Here is a 21,447-nt window from a genome sequence, read left to right as displayed (position 1 = left end):
AATTATTAAATTAACAAAAATAAATAAATGAAAGAAATAAAAAAGAAAAACTAACTCCCCAAACACATACTAAAAATAAAGGAGAAAACAATTTGAAGACATTCCTAGGATATTTCACCAAAAGAAACATTAATGGCATTGAATATATCTAGAAGTAACATCATAAAAGCTATGAATAATCTATGAGAGAAATTTGATATACTTTGGAAGTCAAGTACCTCCATATTCATGTGTAATTCAAATCCAATGTCAACCTAAATACCATCATGCTTTTATTTATATTATATATATTAAGTTGTTTCTAACATTTATGTGAAATGCATATGACCAAGTATGACTAATGCATTAGGCAAGAGAAGCTACACAATTGGACTGTACAAATACACAAACAATAGAATGGAAAATAGTATAGAATGAATAGGAAAATCTGCACTGTTTATCTCAAAGGTGACCTTGTGGAGGGGAAAAGCTCTTTCAGTAAAATATGCTGAGTCAATTTACTGTACAAATACTAATGTGAAACTTTTCTTCACATCATACACACCCATACAATATTAACCCCAGATACTGTACAATTATATGCAAAAGAAAAATAATTAAGCACATATAAGACAACCTGAGAGAATATCTTTATGATCTCATGGTGTAAATGTTGTGTTTAGTGCACAAAAAATGTTGATAAGCTGTGCTTCATTAAGAATATTTGGCACCTGAAAGACTACCATATTAAGAGAGTGAAAGTAAAAGCACAAGGGGTACAAACCTGATAGAACTACATACATATTTGCACCACAAGCTATTGTCATGTTAAAATGTACAATCATTATTTGGGAAGTCACAAGCATCAAATCTTAATGTTGGTAATCTTAATGTATCAATACATGATCATGTGGTCATTCAGCAGAAAACTCAACAGCAAAATAATAATAATAATAATAATAATAATAATAAGAGAAGTTCTGCTACAAATAGTAAAATGGGTGAATTCTAAACACAATATGGAGTCAAAGTAGATACATCAAGAGAAGGTACTGCATGATTTTACATAAAAGTCAAAAGCTGACAAAATTTTCTTTGGCAACAAACATTTGAATGGTCTTCTTTGGAGGAGAGGAGAGCACAATGACTGGAGGGAGATGTGCAGGTGACTTCTGGGAGCCACTGAAGCTCTCTGATGTTCTAGGGTGAGGAACTTGACAAAGCTTTCATTCATTGCTACACACTGTTCTCTATGAATTTCAAAAAATAATAGTGCTTACTTAAAAACTACTCCTCTTTGTACCCCTTGAGAGAGCCTGAAAGATGAATGATCATTGAGAAGAATCACAGAACCCCACATATTTTTTTAAAAAAATAATTTTCCACTTAATATCACTTTTCTGTTTCATGATTAGATCATGAACTCATGTCACATTCAATTAAAAAAATTTTAGTTCTTGATGAGCTTTTATTTTTATTTATTTATATGTGATGCTAATAATCCAACACAGTTCCTCGCACATGCTTCACAAGCGCTCTACCACTTAGCCAGAACCCTAGCTCAGAATGTCTCATTTTTAAAGTCAGCTCACCATCTATCTGCTCTTAGAGACATGTCACTCAAGTACCAGTCAGCCCTGACCTCTCTTACCTGAGCAGACCACAGAGGCTGTGTTTCCATGGGCACAGGCAGGAACACCCAGGGCACTCACAGGGCAACTCCACAGGAAGGACTCAGACCCTGAGCAGTGGAATCGGTCTCTCCAGATCTCATCTCCTCCTTCCACAAAGTATGCTCCCTTTGGGGTGGAGATGGCGACTCCACAGCCCAGCTGACGGCAAACAACATTGGCATTGGCCATATTCCAGTGGGAGGCACAGAGTGTTCTCCAGCCTCCAGAGGTCTTCATCTCCACTTGTCCCTCACACTGAGAGCTGCCATTTTTCATGAGCCGAACATCTGTATATCCTGGTTTTAGCAACATCACACATTTTTCTTACCCCTGTAGAGTGAATAGGGCTGTTAACATCCTGCTGTGATTCTCACTTGAGCAAACAACTTGCACAGCTCCTCTGTGGGGGCAGCTGCCTCCAGGACAGGGCACTCTGGGGCAGAACCAGAGGCCAGGCCTCTGCCTCTCACACTGGAACTCTGCAGCCCAAACCCGTTCACAGTCCTCTCTGAAGGGCAGGTTCCCCAGGACAGATGCAGCCTTGCCACACCCCAGCTCTGCACAGATGACCTGGGCTGTGGATAATGTGAAATTCCCATCAGCTACTGGACTCCATCCTTCTCCAGAATTTACCTCCACTCGCCCAGAGCAGGGTCCACGTCCACCATCTAAATGCACAAATCCTTTGGAAAAAATTAACTAACAAAATTAATATCTTGGCTTGGAATTGGTAGCTACATGTCTTAGACATGCTTGAGAGCTTTTCTTTTCCCAGGGTGTGGGGAATGGATTAAAGAGTTGGTATCAGAATGGGAATTCCTTGAGCAGGCATGTGAAGACAAATTTAGGAGGAATTATAAAGGTCAATTCTGAATTATTGACTCAAGAAATGAATATGTATTTATATAACTATTTCTCTGTGTCTGGTGTGTAATATACTTTTTCCTTATATATGAATATATTATTCTTCATATTAAAATGATACCTGGAGGCTGGGGATGTGGCTCAAGCCATAGCACGCTCGCCTGGCATACATGGGGCGCTGGGTTCGATTCTCAGAACCACATAAGAAAATAAAATAAGGATGTTGTGTCCACCGAAAACTAAAAAATAAATATTAAAACTTTCTCTCTCTCTCTCTCTCTCTCTCTCTCTCTCTCTCTCTCTCTCTCTCTCTCTCTCCTTTCTCTCTCTCTCTCTGTCTTAAAAAAAAGATACTTTTGTGTTTGTCTGTATATCTGCCTCTGTCAGTCTACCTCCTTTTTTAATGGGAGCTATAATTAACTATCCATTGAATATGAACTGAAGTAGAAAAATACTAGGCTTCCTCTTTACAATTTTATCCTCAAAAACTTTTAGTTCACTGAAAAAATTCCAACTAAGTTAACATTTGTTAATGAAATAAAAATTCCATATGTCAAAAACTGACAAGTTATATTTATTTCCCATTTAGGGATGAAGAAAGACTCCACTAAATAGTATGAGAATGAGATAAAACCAGGTTATTTAGACTAACATTATTAGAGTTCTTTACATTATATTTCCTGTTACAGAGGAAAGAATGGTAATTTAGAAGTATGATAGTATTGTCATAAGTTTAAAATAAAAAATGGAAGTTATCCAGAGATTTGAGCATTTTTTGCCTTTTTCTTTTATTTCATTTTGAGAAGTTATTTTGTTTTTAATAAGTTGAGTTGGAAAAATACATTATATATCTATCTAAACTAATCAAGAAGGGATTTGAAGCATGAGTTCAGACCTTGGGTAGATGTCTGGCTATAGGTAAGGAAAAGCAATGTAATAGTAATTTTATGTCCTGAAGAAGTTCAGCAGGGAATCCTTGCTGAAGAGAATAACATGATCAGTGATTATTTTTCCAAAGTAATCCTTCAAAATGGAATGAATATCAAAAGCATTGATCAAGTTTATTAAAATTTTTACTTTAAATATTATAATTAGAATGCTCTCATTTCTGTCTGAAACTGGTATATTAACATCAAGTGTGGATTTGTAACCTTGTGACTACAAGGTCATTTTAATTTGTATTATTATTACAGAGGAGTGAGGACAATGTATCTACTCCCTTCTACCAACTAAGCTTCAGAATACAGATTTTGCTGGAGAATACATGAAGTCATCACACCAGGGCAGCAGCAAAGTCTTAATTCCTAACAAAACAAGTAGAAGAATTAATTGTGTAAAAAAATGGAATTATGGGCTGGGGATGTGGCTCAAACAGTAACGCACTCACCTGGCATGTGCAGGGCACTGGGTTCAATCCTCAGTACCACATAAAAATAAAATAAAGATGTTATGTCCACTGAAAACTGAAAAATAAATATTAAAAACTCTCTCTCTCTCTCTCTCTCTCTCTCTCTCTCTCTCTCTCTCTCTCTCTCTCTCTCTCTCTCTCTCAAAATAATGGAATTATATCCACTGTAATTTAGTAAGTAGTCTCAGGTAGAAGTTAGGTAGGTCCTATCAGAGTTAAACTTGTTATTGGCAGAGTGCTTCATAAGATGTGATAAAACATTTCTAGACATGTCAATATTTATACTTTGAATAGTTGAAAGTATCTTTTCTGTAAGTGATTTCTAAGATTTAATGTAATGTGCCAGCATCTGAATTGGTTTCTTATAAAGCATGCATGCTCAAGTGCCAATGGTTTGGCATTTGGAAGGATGAGATCACAGTGCATGGAGTAAGGAACAGGGATTAGATCATCAGAAGTCTCTGGTGACCACTTTGAATCCAAGAAAAAATAAATTATATAGGCGTTAAGTGTCACGACCCCCCTTGCCCGCAAGGAAGACGCGACTCAGGAATCTTCTTTCAGCAGTTTATTCAGGCCCCTGATATTCTTCTAATGATTCTTCTACTACCCGGAATATTAATTGGATGCCCCTCCCAGCCTTAATAAAGCACCTCGAACCCCAATGCAAAGCTGCCACGTGTACCCTTCTCACAGGGTGCTAGAAAATGACACGCCAACTTTCTCTGATAAGGAGCTGGGAACACGCCAACTCTCTTTGATATGGAGTTGTCCTTCACAGACCACAACGGAGCCAGCGCCATCATGTAATGGCAACCACAGTCCGCAGGAACGGCTCACCACAGTTAAGACTAAAAAATAAATGGATCCCAAGGCAGACAATGGTTTACCTCAAAATATTTCACTGATGATTCTTTATTTCAGAGTTCAGATCTGAATATTCAATTTCAAATTTGTGTTCACTTTAGTTAGATTTAGCATCCTCTCCAAAAGATGATTTCACATGTGGACATTGCTCAGGAATCATAGAATGTTACTTTTTCCCCAAATAATTTAAATAATGGCTTGGATTTCCTATCAAGAGTTATTATTCAAAAATAGGAGTTCTTATTGAGAAGGCAAATAGCAGAATAGAATTACTTTTGTTGTGTCTGAGAATGAAAAGAGTCAGGTATCACAGGGGAAATCGTATTCTCAGAAGAGAAAGGGAGGACTTAGGACTAATTTACAAAAAAATGATAGGAATTCTAAATAACTCAGAGGAGCATTAAGGCAGCCCAGAGAAAAGTACAAAGCAATTTACAAGTTCAACTTTAGCTGCCTGGTGATGGAGGCAACCTGCAAGCATAAGGTAAGCTGGAGAGTGCAGACAACCCAGATGGTGTCAACAGAGCAGCAGTCTTAGCTGTAGGAGACACACATGGTTATTACAAACTTTAAATTAAATTTGGGGAATTGTTCTGAGAGGAGTCATCCTACACAACCAGAGAGCTTTAGACAATTCATGCCAATGCTCAGCAAGCCCTCAGAGTGCTACAATAAGAACCTATCTGAGAGGGGCCTATTGTAGGGGATAAACTGCACTGGGATTAGAAAATATGAATCAATCAATTCAAGGTCCCTGGGTCACCTTGCTACCATGGTGGGGTGGAGTACTAATCTACTCTAAAATCTCAGATAGGGAGAGTGCCTGCTGCAAACATACTGAGAGGATTGAGTGACAGTGAAGGCCCTAGAAGTTTCATTAGGAAGTGGTCTTTCCCTCTGTGAAGAAGAGTGATTCCATTGACATATTTGCACATAGGGAGAGAGCTCAGAGTACACATCTGATGATTCACCCCATTCACATATCCCCTCTCCAGGATGGAACTCAATGATTTGATTGCTTATACCACTTTTCACAGACATTTAAGGATTCACCACTCTAGGACACTTCCACCAGCAATGACTAGAGTACTCTGGAACAAGTGTGTGCCCAATAGTGGGATCCACAAAAGCATTGAAGGAATGGATTGTGATAACTCTGACTTTTGCAATGATTCCAGATTTGTAAACAAAATCCCTCCAGTGTGATTATGGCCTGCCCCATCAACATTTCCTTACCCTCCACGGCAGGAAATGAAGTCACAGTGCAGCCAGCATATCACACCAAATCCCAGAACATTTAGTGGGAAGTGAGAGGAACTACAATTGGTTTCTTTTGCAGGCTACTAATTCCCCATACCTGATGCATTCAAATATTAGATCACCTGGAAACAGGTGTCTCCACTGTAAATATTTCACATGGGAAGATTTTTTGACACATTTTAAATAATTTATATTATTATATTCTTTTTACTATTTAATTAATTTGTTTTAAAAATTCTTTATAAGAATTTTCTCATTTTTCCATTTCTTTACATATTTTTTTAAATTTCCCAATCTTCCTATTTATTTTCCTTCTATAATTTTCCTTCTTAAGATATTTTTTCTTTTATTAACTTTCGACTTTCTTCTTAATTTATTTTTCCCCTTATCTATGGTTACTGCTGTTTTAGGTGTTGTTGCGTGTAATTAATTATTACTGTATTTATGTACTTTGTATTTTATGTTGTTGCTATTGCTGTTGTTTGTTTTCTTCTTTCTGGTCATGATGGCGACCATATATGATCATATATGAAAAGCACACTCCAAAATCAGTTAGAAGAAACAAAGAAGGTAACTACATAGTGGTAAGTTGAACAAACTATCAAAAAGATGCAATGATTATAAATGCATTATAAATTCATATGGAACAGAACATACTATTTTGTAAAACAAATCTTATAGGATATAAAGAGAAAATAAACTTGAATACAATGCTAATGATGTCTTAATATTTCATTAATAACTTAGTCATCCAGACAAGATATCAACAAACAAACATAGGATTAGAGTACATTATATATCAAATGAACATAACACCTACAGAGTGTTCCACCCAACAGCTGCAGAATACACATTGTCTTCATTTGAAGTGCAGCGCTCAGCTTCAGAGTTGTACTCTTCACAGATAAATGAAACCTAATCCTCCTATAGTCTGATTAACTCATGAAAAGAGTAAAATTCATTCACTGAACATTCTTAGAGCTTTGGCTGAGTATCAGACCGCTGTGGAAAGAGATCCTGAAGTGACCCAAGCAGCAGCATCAGAAAAAAACTAAACATTCTCTTCCTGTCTTTAAACAAATTCTCAAGTACTTATGGATCATTTTTGATGTTCTAGCATTCTGTTATGAAATTTCATTCACCCAGAAGCCATGGAACAGATGTTTTGAATAATATATGACTTAGAAATCTCAGTCTGCTATCAACTGTACACAATAAGGTGATCCTCGCCTGTAGTTCTCAGGGATCAATGGACTCTTCCAAATGATGAGGTGTAAACAGTGCACAGTCAGGAGATGGATCAGATACAGGTGTGCACTGCTCTACAAACCAAGTCACTTTATTCTAAAAGATGGATATTACTATGGCCTACACAAGCCTTCAATTAGAAGTGTGTTCCTTATATTACAGAACACAGAACTTGGTTTTAATTTCAAAAGTACAATTCCTTTGTAATATTTCACTGGCTGATAAGAATCTGGAGATGAAAAAAATTCCCATCTTCTTTTCCATTTCCAGATGGCTGAGGTAAAAATATCACCAATTTAGTGAGCTCCCCTCCTCGTATCTGTGTTTTTCATACAAGAATGTATTCATGAATAGAAGTTAAGTGCCATACTGTATGTATTGCTCAGTCTGTACAATCTACAATAGTGAATAAACATTTTCAGAATGTTATGATTGGTTCATCTAGACCTCTGTAATATAGATACAAAAATGATCAAATATATATTCAGAGTAGCCCATCTTGAATGCAGTGGAATAGAATATGTCATAACTTGAGTATGGTTTAAAGGCCTACAGTGGTTGGCATTTACCTGTAATTGCCATTTTTCATGGTTTACTGAAGAAACTGGCAGACATCTTCCCCCTCTGATTTGTAAACACTTATTGTGGAAGTACTGCTTGGAGTTTTGAAACACATAGTAAGCCTACAGCCTGAGGCCTTTGTTTAGACATTGATATTAAACATAATATCTGATGCTGGGTTTCTTAATGTTAATTTTCACTACAAATGATAGGCACTCACCTAAAAGTGGATTGATACATAAAACTGTAGAGATCACAGAAAAGATTAACTTCTGAAGAAAAATCATGAGGAATGGGGACTTGATGCTTCTAAAACATTTCTTCCACATTTCCTTCCCAATTCCTGATTCTTTCCATTTAACTTTGCTCTTTAGATATGTCTTTACCACATAGCTGAGATTGTATATTTGAACCCAGAATGTATATTTGATCCACAAGAATATGGTAAAAACAGGGCAGTGACTGACCTGTTTTGTGTTTTGGGAGGAGGTGGTTACTAGTCTATCAGTGATAGTGGATTATTAGTGCACCATCAGCACAATATTGATAGGGTGATGGTGCACCAAAAGAAGAGATATTTAGCAGCAAATAGGGATGCATCTACTAAATTTATAAAAATAAATCTAATAGGAAATATGTAGGACTCTTGTAAAAGCAACAAAATTATTTTTATTCAAATTTGTTATATATGACAGCAGAATGTATTACAATTCATATTATACATATATAGCACAATTTTTTTATATCTCTGGTACACAAAGTTGAGTCACATCATTCATGTCTTCATACATGCACTTAAGATAATTATATCCATCTCATTCCACTGTCTTTCCCTTCCCTTTGCTCTATCTAGTGTTTGTCTAATCCTACAATGTTCTCCCTCCAACCTCATTATGAATCAGCATTCTTATATCAGAGAAAACATTCAGCATTTGGGTTTTTTGGGGATTGACTAACTTCATTTAGCATTATATTCTCCAACTCCATCCATTTACCTGCAAATGCCAAGATTTTATTCTCTTTCAATGCTGAATAGTATTTCATTAGACAAACTAAAGAAATTAAAGGGATACGAATAGGAAAAGAAGAACTCAAATTAGCACTTTTGCCAATGATATAATTGTGTACCTAGAGACCCAGAAAATTCCACCAGAAAACTTCTAGAACTAATTAATAAATGAATTCAACAAAATAGCAAGATGTAAAATCAACACCCATAAGTCAAAGGCATTTCTGTATATCAGTGATAAATCCTCTGAAAGGGAAATGAGAAAAACTACCCCGTTTACAATAGCCTAAAAAATAATAATAATACTTGGGAATCAACTTAGTGAAAGAGGAAAAAGACCTCTGCAACAAAACTATGGAACACTAAAGAAAGAAATTAAAGAAGACCTTAGAAGATGAAAAGATCAAACCTTGTTCTTGGATACCCAGAATTAATATTGTCGCAATGACCACACTACCCAAAGCACTATACAGATTTAATGCAATTCCAATCAAAATTCCAATGACATTCCTCATAGAAATAGAAAAGGTAGTCATGAAATTCATCTGGAAAAATAAGAGAGCCAGAATAGCTAAAGCAATCCTTATCAAGAAGAATGAAGTAGGTGGCCTCACTATACCAGAACTTAAACTATACTACAGAGCAAAAGTAGCAAAAACATCAGGGTATTGGCACCAAAACAGACTAATAGACCAATGGTACAGAATAGAAGACACAGTGACAAACTCATCTAACTACACTTATCTTGTATAAGACAAAGGCACCAAAAACATACATGGAAGAAACGATAGTCTCTTTAAAAACTGGTGCTGGGAAATCTGGAACTCCATATGCAACAAAATGAAATTAAACCCTTATCTTTCACTATGTACAAAACTTAACTCAAAGTGGATCAAGGGCCTAGGGAATTGAAACAGAGACACTCTGCCTATTTGAAGAAAAAGTAGGCCCAAATCTCCATCATGTTGGATTAGGCTCTGACTTCCTTAATAAGACTTGGGACTATTTTTGAAGGGTTTAAAGTGAAAAACACAAATAATTTTTATACTGTTTTCTTTAGTGAATGCAAATATTTGATATAATATAGTCCAGTGTCTAAATTGTTACAAATTTAATGCTTTCTATAGGATTTTTGAAGTTTATAAAATAAATGTGAATATAGGAAAGAAATTTGTGAAATAGCAGGCTGTTGTAAAAATATTCATGAGATTTTTAAAAATATATTAAAAAGAATTAAGTTCTTATGAGAGTGCAATGAAGCAGAATGTAAATGTAGACAAAAACAATTGTATTTTTAAGAAGTTAGTATTTAAAATTTAACACCTTAAATCATTAGGACATGTATTTTTATATTGTTGAAAATTTAAGTATTGTTTTTTTAAAACAATAGTATTTTACCACTGATTTTTATTGTGCTCTAAAATAAAATTTTTAACTGCTTAAATAAGCACATATTGAAGTCATTCATAATGCATAGGTGCAAAACACATGCACATATATATCCAATAATATCCAAATTTATTGTAAAGAAGATATATTTGACTATTTTCCTAATAACCTAAAAATTTCAGCTTGTCATGAAAGTGGCTCCATATTTCCATATTGACTAACATCCTTCATTTCTGGGATGTAGCAAAAATCTTTTCATTGGCCATTGATTTGGTAGGATCATTTTTGAAAAATTGACTCAAAAAATAAAATTTTATGTCTTGCATGAAGGATAAACCTAACTAAAACAGTGATTATCACTATTCCCAAACTCTTGAGGGGTCTCTACCCTCCCAACAGAACCATGTTGGAGATTAAGATTTACCATGGGCTTTTGGGGACAATTTTAAGATCCAAACTATAGCAGTCATTGCATTTTTGGAAAGTCTAGTTAAAGAGGAAAAATTTTACCAATGTCCTTGTTTTATTCATCCCAATGACAGCTTCACATGAAAGGTGACTGCACATTTCCCACTGCCTTGGCTCATTGTAAGATATATATTATATGTCAGTCTCCTGGCACTTCTTTTCTACTTTCCTCTCAGACAAGTGTCCTCCATATCTCATAATTAACTCACTTGCAAAAAAAGACACCAACCTGAGTGACAGGAGAATCTCAGGATCCAGACTAGAAAGTTGTTCCTTTGTACCTATGCTTGAACCCAAAGATCCTCAATTCTCCACATTTCTGCTCTTTTCAGGGCTTTATTGACCACAGGAAATGTCTCCTCTTAAACTTTCTCATGATTAGAGCTTTAGGTCTCAATTTTATCCAGGTAAACAAAAAAGCTAGGATGACAAGGATGGTTCTCATTTCATCAAGATTGTACATATATTTCTTTCTCTGTGTCCAGGGTTTCTTTCTTCATCCTGCCTTGTAGCTGTGACTCAATGGGCATTCAACCAACTCTCAGGTCCTGTGACAATATCCTCACCTCTATCTCTCTGACTCTCATACATTAGTCCAGGGTCCTACTTTCTCTTGGGACAGAGCACTGTGTTGCTTGAGATACTGGGGATGTCTCCATTACATGTGGTATTTGGTCAATTACAGATCCACAAAGATCAAAGTATGTTCCTTGAAGACCATCTAGCTTTTTACCTTTCAAAGCAGAGATGGCTGCATGACCTTCCAATAAAGGTAAAGAAGGGGCAAAAAGCATGGTCTCTAGATGCTGAGAAATAGCCATAAGAGCCTCAGATTAGGACATAATGAGAATGGGGGAGAAAAGGAGACTTCAAAGAGGTATATGTAAACTTTCTGCTAAGGATTTTTTATTTATGTTGAAGATGACTATTTGAAGGCAATATTGAGAGTTCACCTCATATTTTTAATTGATTTTTTAAAATAAATGACAGTGGAGTGCAGTACAATTTATATATATATATATATATATATATATATATATATATATATATCACAATTTTTCATATCTCTGATTGTATATAAAGTACATTGACCCAATTCATGTCTTCATATATGTTCTTTGGATAATAATGTCTATCACATTCCATCATCCTTGCTAACCCCTTGCCCTCTCCCTCTCCTTTCCACCCCTCTGCCCTATCTCCCTATTTAGAGTTCGTGTATTCCTCCCTTGTTCCCCCTCCCTATCCTACTATGAATTAGCCACCTTATCAGACAAAACCAATGGCATTTGTTTTTTATGTTTTTTTTGGATTGTCTAACTTCACTTAGTATTATCTTCTCCAGTGCCATTCATTTACCTGCAAATGCCATGATTTTATTCTCTTTTATTGTTGAGTAAAATTCCCCATGTTGTTTTATTCAAAATTAAAATAACCTTTTAGATTTCTTTATGTTGCAAGAATATTTGTAGTTGTTGAGAATATAAATCACAAGAAAACTATAATGTTAGCTTTGGGTTTCCTTATTTCTGGTGGAAATAAAAAGAAGCAAATAGTTTCAAGTCATTTGAAAAGTCTATGAATGACCTGGGTGGACAAAGAAAGAGATATTGCTCCTACAGACGACTACTGATTTATATGAGTGAATCTAACCAAAGGCAAAATGAATATTTCAGTCATATGTGTTTCTGTTTCATTTCTTTCTATATGTGTGCACTTTGACCTAAGGCAAGATTCTTAATGAAATCTTATCACTGGGACCCCTTTTTCAACATTTTGATCTGCTTAGTGCCTCAAATTTGAGCCATTCTTCCAATTCATTCTTCTTTTTTTCTACAATAGCAATGTAGAATTCACATAAATTGGAGAGGAAATTCTCCAAATTACAACTGGGTCTTAAGCTCTGCTCAAAGAATCCTTAAGTACGTAGTCAGCTCTCATTGTCAAACAGTATTACAAAAAAAAAAAAAAAAAAAAAAAAAAAAAACCTCTTTTATGTTCCCAAAGTCCACTTGTCTCCATCCTCCCAGTCTTATCAAATAACACCAAAGGCACTTTTATGACTGAATGCAACAGGTAGAAACTGTCATCTCTTACCAAAATATATACCTAATGACATTTTATTAAACCCAACATTGACTTTCAAACACACAGCCGAGTGTTTCTTCCAATTTGAGTTTATGAAGATGATGTGTTAAAAAATGAAGAGAATTGATTGTAGTAAAGACAAAAGGAGATTCCACAACTCAGAGCTTTCCATCTGTAGTTTTTCATCCCTTTCACCAAAGAGTATGTAATACTTTCCCTGAATGCAAGAAACTTGTGACTTTGTAGTAATCCATAAATTCCCCTGTGGTTTGTTTATTGATATCCTCTGTGCCTATACATCTACTAGCCTAGTGCAAAACAGTGTTTCAGGCTACACATATGGAAACACTTCAACTGAGAAAAGTATAACTGCATTCTAGTCCTTTCTTCTCACAGGCTCACTGTCTCTAAGGAGATAAAATCTGTTGATTTTCAGATGTTTTGGATTATAAGAAACTTACGAGAACAAAATTAAAAAGAATATAAAGTTAATTTTAATTGAGGTATTATTAAAATAAATTATCTTTTCTAAGACAGACAACTGGAGAAGGAAAAACTGTAGTTGAGACTCACCAGAGGGAAGTAACTGAAGCTCATTGCAATCAGAAATTGAGCAGTCTTGGTCTAGAGGTAGACCTCTGAGTCCCTTCTTGCCCATTTAACCTCTATTTCCCCAGAAATCAGAAACCTTCTAATCTAGAACTTTTCATTCTCCCAGACACTGAACAATACAATGTTGTTAACCTGAGCATGGGACTTCTACATCATCATGCCTGCTGTTGCAGTTCTGTTGTTATTCAAAAATAGCAATGAAATTGAAAAATACCTAGTTGGACTGATCAAGGAAACAACAGAGAAGTCACAAATTACCAGCATAGTAAATGAAGGAGATGACATCACTCCATTTCAAATAATCACCCATTATCCTTGATAAGAAAATGCTTTAATCCAGTTCATGTTAATTTATGTGACAACTTATATAAAACTAATAAATTTCTAGGAATATATAATTTTCCCAAACTGGTACAAGAACAACTAAAAAAACAAAATCACAACCAAAGTGGTGGAATAAAATGTTTCCAAAAGTGTTTCAGTGATTATTTGCCATAGACACATCAATTGAATTAGATATTCACACTCCAAACTACTTTCACAAGAGTTAAGGAAGCCAAGCAAGAAAACATATTACTTGTTTGCAGTATAATAATAAAAAATGATGCATTGAATAAGGCAGGAAGAAAAGAGTTACTCATGATATCTCGCCCTTTAATCAAGTAAAGCAGTCTGGAGAGAGATGTCTCAAATATAGGTAGGGAGAAGGAATAAAGGCTGTACCTTAGACTTTAATACCAAGCATTCCATGGTGAACTCCAGTGCCTGGCCATATCCCAAGTTCCCTGCATTGTAGGAAATGATTCTCTTGAACTCTCTTAGCCAACAGTGCTTCCTTCCTTCCCCAACCTTGGGCAGAAGAGGATGGAGGAAGACTTCACCCTACTGGAAGAAAAGCTAGCACAGGACTTGACTTGGAGCTCAGTTCTGGCCCACAATGGTGACACATAGCACCAGGAAAAACCCAAGGGTCCCTATGCTCAGGCCAGAGCTCACACACAGAGCTTCCAGACCTAGCAGAGCTCAGGGTAGATGTTTATTCATCAATAGGATGGATCTATGTTTTGTCCTACAGCAGAACAAGTTACAGGGAGCTCCTGGATACACCCCTGAAATTATGCAGCTACTTGTAGCTGTGAGACTCAGATGGAACCCAGTTTAGTGCTAACTTTGGTGGTCAAAGAACTACCTTCACAAACACTATATCAGTACTGAGCAGCAGAATGTTGAGCCAACCTCAATTTTCTGGGTGTAGGAAGCAAACTAAGCACAGGATTTGGCCTTGTGTATCAGTGTCAGACAGATGAAATCTAATACTGGACAGGTCCTGGTGGCACTTGTTCCCAGGCCAGTGCCCCTGAATGGAGAAGAGAAACATGGTCCCAGATTCTTAACCATAGATGGTGCCGATCTGCCCTTTACTTCCTGAGAAGGCAGTTTTCCTCTTCATGTTATTCTGTCTGAAGTGGGCAGAGGAATGGGGTGTGAAGGTCTTTGGCCACTAATGCTGCAATGCTGTTTCACATGCTGATTATTCAATATGCAGGTGATTTTACACATCACTAAGGTACAAGTGACCAGCTTCCCAAGAAGCATGACCTCACCTAATGGTTGAAAAAAGTACCAGAAAGTAACCATATACTATCAATTTATCCTGCTATGAAGTGTAAACAACTATTTTAATGAAACCCAATGAGTCTTTTAACAAAAACTGAGAAAAATAATTTAATATTCTAACAGAAATTTACAGAAATGGAAGTAATTAAAAAAACAAGCAAAAATCTGTGAGGTAAAAAATAAACTTAGTGAATTTAAAACAATGAAAGATGTCAGAACACATACAAGAACAAAATATATATATGGAGAGAGAGAGAGAGAAGCACATATTTTCATATACCCACAAGGTATATTAGAATATGCTCACCATCACTAATCTTCAAGGAAAAGCAAACCAAGTGACAATGGCATATTGCCTTACTCCAGTAAGGATGGCTATTACCAAAAAAAAAAAAAAATTAATGAGTTTGGGGATGTGAACAATGTGATGTACATAAACAACAAAATATTACTTAGCACCAAAACCCATGAAATCCTGCCATTTTCAAAACCATGGATGCAAGTAGACATCACGGTTTAGTGAAACAGGCAGAGTACAGAAGAATAAGTGCCAGGTGAGCTTTCTGAGATGAGCACTATAAAAATGTCCATCTCACTGAAATGAAAGATAGGTTAGAAGCAGCTGGAGAGACCGGAGGCCTATAGGGAGAGGAGACGAAGGGGAAAGGCTGATGAGGGACTCCAGGTTATGTAGTTAGATAGGAGAAAGAAGTTCTGTTGTGCTCTTGAACATTAGGGTGACTATAGATAATGTTAATGTGCTACATATTTCAAAAGCTCCAATCATGGATTTTGAAAGGTTTCACCACAAAGAAATTACAAATATTTGAAGACATAGATAGGTTTAACCTGATTTAAACATTGCATAATATATATGTAGAATAAACTACCTGGTATCCCATAATTATGTGTATATTTTTATTTTTATGTCTGTTAAAAAATTTTTGTCTATACAATTGGATCAGAATTGGATCAATCCAAGTGATAGGAAGCAAAAAACGCCTGCAGAAAGACAAAGTTCTGCCAAGTCCCCTGGGTGGGGGAAACACTATAGCGAGGCAGAAAACGCCTGAGCTGTGGGTTTGTGAGGAAGAAAAAGAATTTCATGTCAGGCTTAGAGTGCAGGTGCAGGGTTATCTGTGGTATAATTGCAGTTCATGTTGGGGGGGCAGTCTTTATAGGCACCAAGGTTTACATCTGCCCTTGTCATGTACACATACACAGATATCATCACCACAACTGTCCTCACTATCAAATCCGGCACCATGGCTCAGAGTGATTTCTATGGATTTCTGTCTAGACAGCTGACTTCCAGTGGGCAGCCATGCTCCTGCTCACACTTTTACTTTCAAAGTTCCTTCACCCATTACTTTTCTCCCTCTCTCCCTCTATCCCTCCACCTCTCTGTAACCCCCCTCCCCACCTATCTCTGTTTTATTTTTCAATCTTTCCTCCTTTTTCTCTCATCTTTCTCTTCTCTCTTCTGTATTTTTCTTTTTGTTTCTCTCTCCCCCTTCTCTCTTCAGGTACATCACTCTCTATGACTCTTCTATCTCCCTCCTTCCTTTTCTGTCTCTGTCTCTCCCTTTCATACACACAAATACACCAGTTCACTGGCTAAAAGGGCAGAAATACCAATAGGGTGGGTAAGCATACTATAGAGTACAGGAGGAACAGATAAGAGAGCAGCTTGAGGTCATCTCTCAGCCTCTAACTGTTATGGGAAACCTGGGAAGTGAGTTTTTAGGTGTCTTTGTGGAAATCCAAAATACAGTCTCTGGTTGATCTGTGAACAAACTTTATATCTTTGCAACATCCCGTTGTTGTTCTTGAATAACTGAGACCCCACTGAAGAAAAATCAGCATTTCCTGTCACTAGGATCAGAGTGGGTCAAACCCAAATGATCAATAAAGAGGCATTGTCTTTAGGATCCCAAGGAGAATTTCCCAGAATCTTGGAGCTAATCCAGCATCTCCCTGGTCTTAAAAAAATGGGGCTATGCTTACCTTGAGCATCCGCTATGACAGTAAGGAGGAGAAAAGCAAGTTCCTGGAGAAGGAAGTGTCCCTGCATGGTCCTTTTGTTCCTTGTGTCCTCTGGTCACAGCATTGGCTTCCCCAGATTATCTGGGGAGACCTCCCAGGTTTTGATGGGACTCCTACCACAGGAAGGGGCTTATATAGTGCCAGCCACTGACATGGCCATTTTCTGGGAGACAATAGAAACTGTGTTTAACATCTTCCCTGCCCTCAGAGACTATATGAAAAGGAAACTTTCTGAAGTTAAAACATCCATTAGCTGCTGAATCTTAACTATCTCCTTATATAAAATAGGGGTCTTTTGATATCAAATTTCTTTCTGTTCTCATATTCATATAGAAAAGTAAATTTTTTTTAACTCAGGGGCTTGATTCAATGGCAGGTTCCACCCAGTTGCTAGCATTATTCAAGCGCAAGGTTTTGGGTCAATTCCATTACCCAGTGGAATCAAGAAAAGACGACCGTTTTTAAGTGAGAACTAGTATTCCAGTGTCACAGTACCAGCATGCTGTGGCTGCAAGGACTCAAGATGTCCTTAACTGTAAGAAGAAAAAGAAGGGGACTAGAAAGATTAAAAGACTTTGGGGAATGGACAAAGGTGAGTTGGACATCACAAGGATGTGAGTTTGGATCCTATAGGCTTAACTTTCCTCCCCTTTCATTTCTAGGTTATAAGTGAAGCCTGTCCATGACTCTTTTGATGAAATTCTTAATTTATGAAGGCTGTCTTCCTCTCCTTCAGTCATATCTCAGAGAACTTTTATTGATTTCACATGGGAATAAATTACACTTCCCTGGGACATGGTGGGATCAGAGATTGAAAAAAAGTTATACATTCATTTCTCATTTGCAATTCAGCTCTCCTCTCTCTGACACTCTTGTCTTTATGGGATTAAGGGGGTGCCTGCCTGCTCCTGGGTTCTCCTTTTCAGCATGTCTTTCTATACCTCCTCTTCTTCCCTTCATTCTCACATAAATTGCTTAGTTCACTTTCACATTCTCTTATGACCTCTATTCAACCTCTACCCATTAATAACTTAGTCATCCAGACAAGATATCAACAAACAAACATAGGATTAGAGTACATTATATATCAAATGAACATAACACCTACAGAGTGTTCCACCCAACAGCTGCAGAATACACATTGTCTTCATTTGAAGTGCAGCGCTCAGCTTCAGAGTTGTACTCTTCACAGATAAATGAAACCTAATCCTCCTATAGTCTGATTAACTCATGAAAAGAGTAAAATTCATTCACTGAACATTCTTAGAGCTTTGGCTGAGTATCAGACCGCTGTGGAAAGAGATCCTGAAGTGACCCAAGCAGCAGCATCAGAAAAAAACTAAACATTCTCTTCCTGTCTTTAAACAAATTCTCAAGTACTTATGGATCATTTTTGATGTTCTAGCATTCTGTTATGAAATTTCATTCACCCAGAAGCCATGGAACAGATGTTTTGAATAATATATGACTTAGAAATCTCAGTCTGCTATCAACTGTACACAATAAGGTGATCCTCGCCTGTAGTTCTCAGGGATCAATGGACTCTTCCAAATGATGAGGTGTAAACAGTGCACAGTCAGGAGATGGATCAGATACAGGTGTGCACTGCTCTACAAACCAAGTCACTTTATTCTAAAAGATGGATATTACTATGGCCTACACAAGCCTTCAATTAGAAGTGTGTTCCTTATATTACAGAACACAGAACTTGGTTTTAATTTCAAAAGTACAATTCCTTTGTAATATTTCACTGGCTGATAAGAATCTGGAGATGAAAAAAATTCCCATCTTCTTTTCCATTTCCAGATGGCTGAGGTAAAAATATCACCAATTTAGTGAGCTCCCCTCCTCGTATCTGTGTTTTTCATACAAGAATGTATTCATGAATAGAAGTTAAGTGCCATACTGTATGTATTGCTCAGTCTGTACAATCTACAATAGTGAATAAACATTTTCAGAATGTTATGATTGGTTCATCTAGACCTCTGTAATATAGATACAAAAATGATCAAATATATATTCAGAGTAGCCCATCTTGAATGCAGTGGAATAGAATATGTCATAACTTGAGTATGGTTTAAAGGCCTACAGTGGTTGGCATTTACCTGTAATTGCCATTTTTCATGGTTTACTGAAGAAACTGGCAGACATCTTCCCCCTCTGATTTGTAAACACTTATTGTGGAAGTACTGCTTGGAGTTTTGAAACACATAGTAAGCCTACAGCCTGAGGCCTTTGTTTAGACATTGATATTAAACATAATATCTGATGCTGGGTTTCTTAATGTTAATTTTCACTACAAATGATAGGCACTCACCTAAAAGTGGATTGATACATAAAACTGTAGAGATCACAGAAAAGATTAACTTCTGAAGAAAAATCATGAGGAATGGGGACTTGATGCTTCTAAAACATTTCTTCCACATTTCCTTCCCAATTCCTGATTCTTTCCATTTAACTTTGCTCTTTAGATATGTCTTTACCACATAGCTGAGATTGTATATTTGAACCCAGAATGTATATTTGATCCACAAGAATATGGTAAAAACAGGGCAGTGACTGACCTGTTTTGTGTTTTGGGAGGAGGTGGTTACTAGTCTATCAGTGATAGTGGATTATTAGTGCACCATCAGCACAATATTGATAGGGTGATGGTGCACCAAAAGAAGAGATATTTAGCAGCAAATAGGGATGCATCTACTAAATTTATAAAAATAAATCTAATAGGAAATATGTAGGACTCTTGTAAAAGCAACAAAATTATTTTTATTCAAATTTGTTATATATGACAGCAGAATGTATTACAATTCATATTATACATATATAGCACAATTTTTTTATATCTCTGGTACACAAAGTTGAGTCACATCATTCATGTCTTCATACATGCACTTAAGATAATTATATCCATCTCATTCCACTGTCTTTCCCTTCCCTTTGCTCTATCTAGTGTTTGTCTAATCCTACAATGTTCTCCCTCCAACCTCATTATGAATCAGCATTCTTATATCAGAGAAAACATTCAGCATTTGGGTTTTTTGGGGATTGACTAACTTCATTTAGCATTATATTCTCCAACTCCATCCATTTACCTGCAAATGCCAAGATTTTATTCTCTTTCAATGCTGAATAGTATTTCATTAGACAAACTAAAGAAATTAAAGGGATACGAATAGGAAAAGAAGAACTCAAATTAGCACTTTTGCCAATGATATAATTGTGTACTTAGAGACCCAGAAAATTCCACCAGAAAACTTCTAGAACTAATTAATAAATGAATTCAACAAAATAGCAAGATGTAAAATCAACACCCATAAGTCAAAGGCATTTCTGTATATCAGTGATAAATCCTCTGAAAGGGAAATGAGAAAAACTACCCCGTTTACAATAGCCTAAAAAATAATAATAATACTTGGGAATCAACTTAGTGAAAGAGGAAAAAGACCTCTGCAACAAAACTATGGAACACTAAAGAAAGAAATTAAAGAAGACCTTAGAAGATGAAAAGATCAAACCTTGTTCTTGGATACCCAGAATTAATATTGTCGCAATGACCACACTACCCAAAGCACTATACAGATTTAATGCAATTCCAATCAAAATTCCAATGACATTCCTCATAGAAATAGAAAAGGTAGTCATGAAATTCATCTGGAAAAATAAGAGAGCCAGAATAGCTAAAGCAATCCTTATCAAGAAGAATGAAGTAGGTGGCCTCACTATACCAGAACTTAAACTATACTACAGAGCAAAAGTAGCAAAAACATCAGGGTATTGGCACCAAAACAGACTAATAGACCAATGGTACAGAATAGAAGACACAGTGACAAACTCATCTAACTACACTTATCTTGTATAAGACAAAGGCACCAAAAACATACATGGAAGAAACGATAGTCTCTTTAAAAACTGGTGCTGGGAAATCTGGAACTCCATATGCAACAAAATGAAATTAAACCCTTATCTTTCACTATGTACAAAACTTAACTCAAAGTGGATCAAGGGCCTAGGGAATTGAAACAGAGACACTCTGCCTATTTGAAGAAAAAGTAGGCCCAAATCTCCATCATGTTGGATTAGGCTCTGACTTCCTTAATAAGACTTGGGACTATTTTTGAAGGGTTTAAAGTGAAAAACACAAATAATTTTTATACTGTTTTCTTTAGTGAATGCAAATATTTGATATAATATAGTCCAGTGTCTAAATTGTTACAAATTTAATGCTTTCTATAGGATTTTTGAAGTTTATAAAATAAATGTGAATATAGGAAAGAAATTTGTGAAATAGCAGGCTGTTGTAAAAATATTCATGAGATTTTTAAAAATATATTAAAAAGAATTAAGTTCTTATGAGAGTG

The 21,447-nt window shown here is 36.2% G+C and overlaps 1 pseudogene; it reads right to left on the bottom strand.

Moving 5' to 3' along the window:
- Positions 1–21,447, bottom strand: part of LOC101955963 (antigen WC1.1-like) — a 120,400-nt pseudogene that overhangs the window by 48,394 nt on the left and 50,559 nt on the right.

This window comes from Ictidomys tridecemlineatus, chromosome 6 (genome assembly GCF_052094955.1).
Source record: "Ictidomys tridecemlineatus isolate mIctTri1 chromosome 6, mIctTri1.hap1, whole genome shotgun sequence".
Lineage (NCBI taxonomy): Eukaryota > Metazoa > Chordata > Mammalia > Rodentia > Sciuridae > Ictidomys > Ictidomys tridecemlineatus.
Note: the sequence above shows the minus strand (reverse complement) of the source record. Positions and strands in the feature narration are given on the sequence as shown.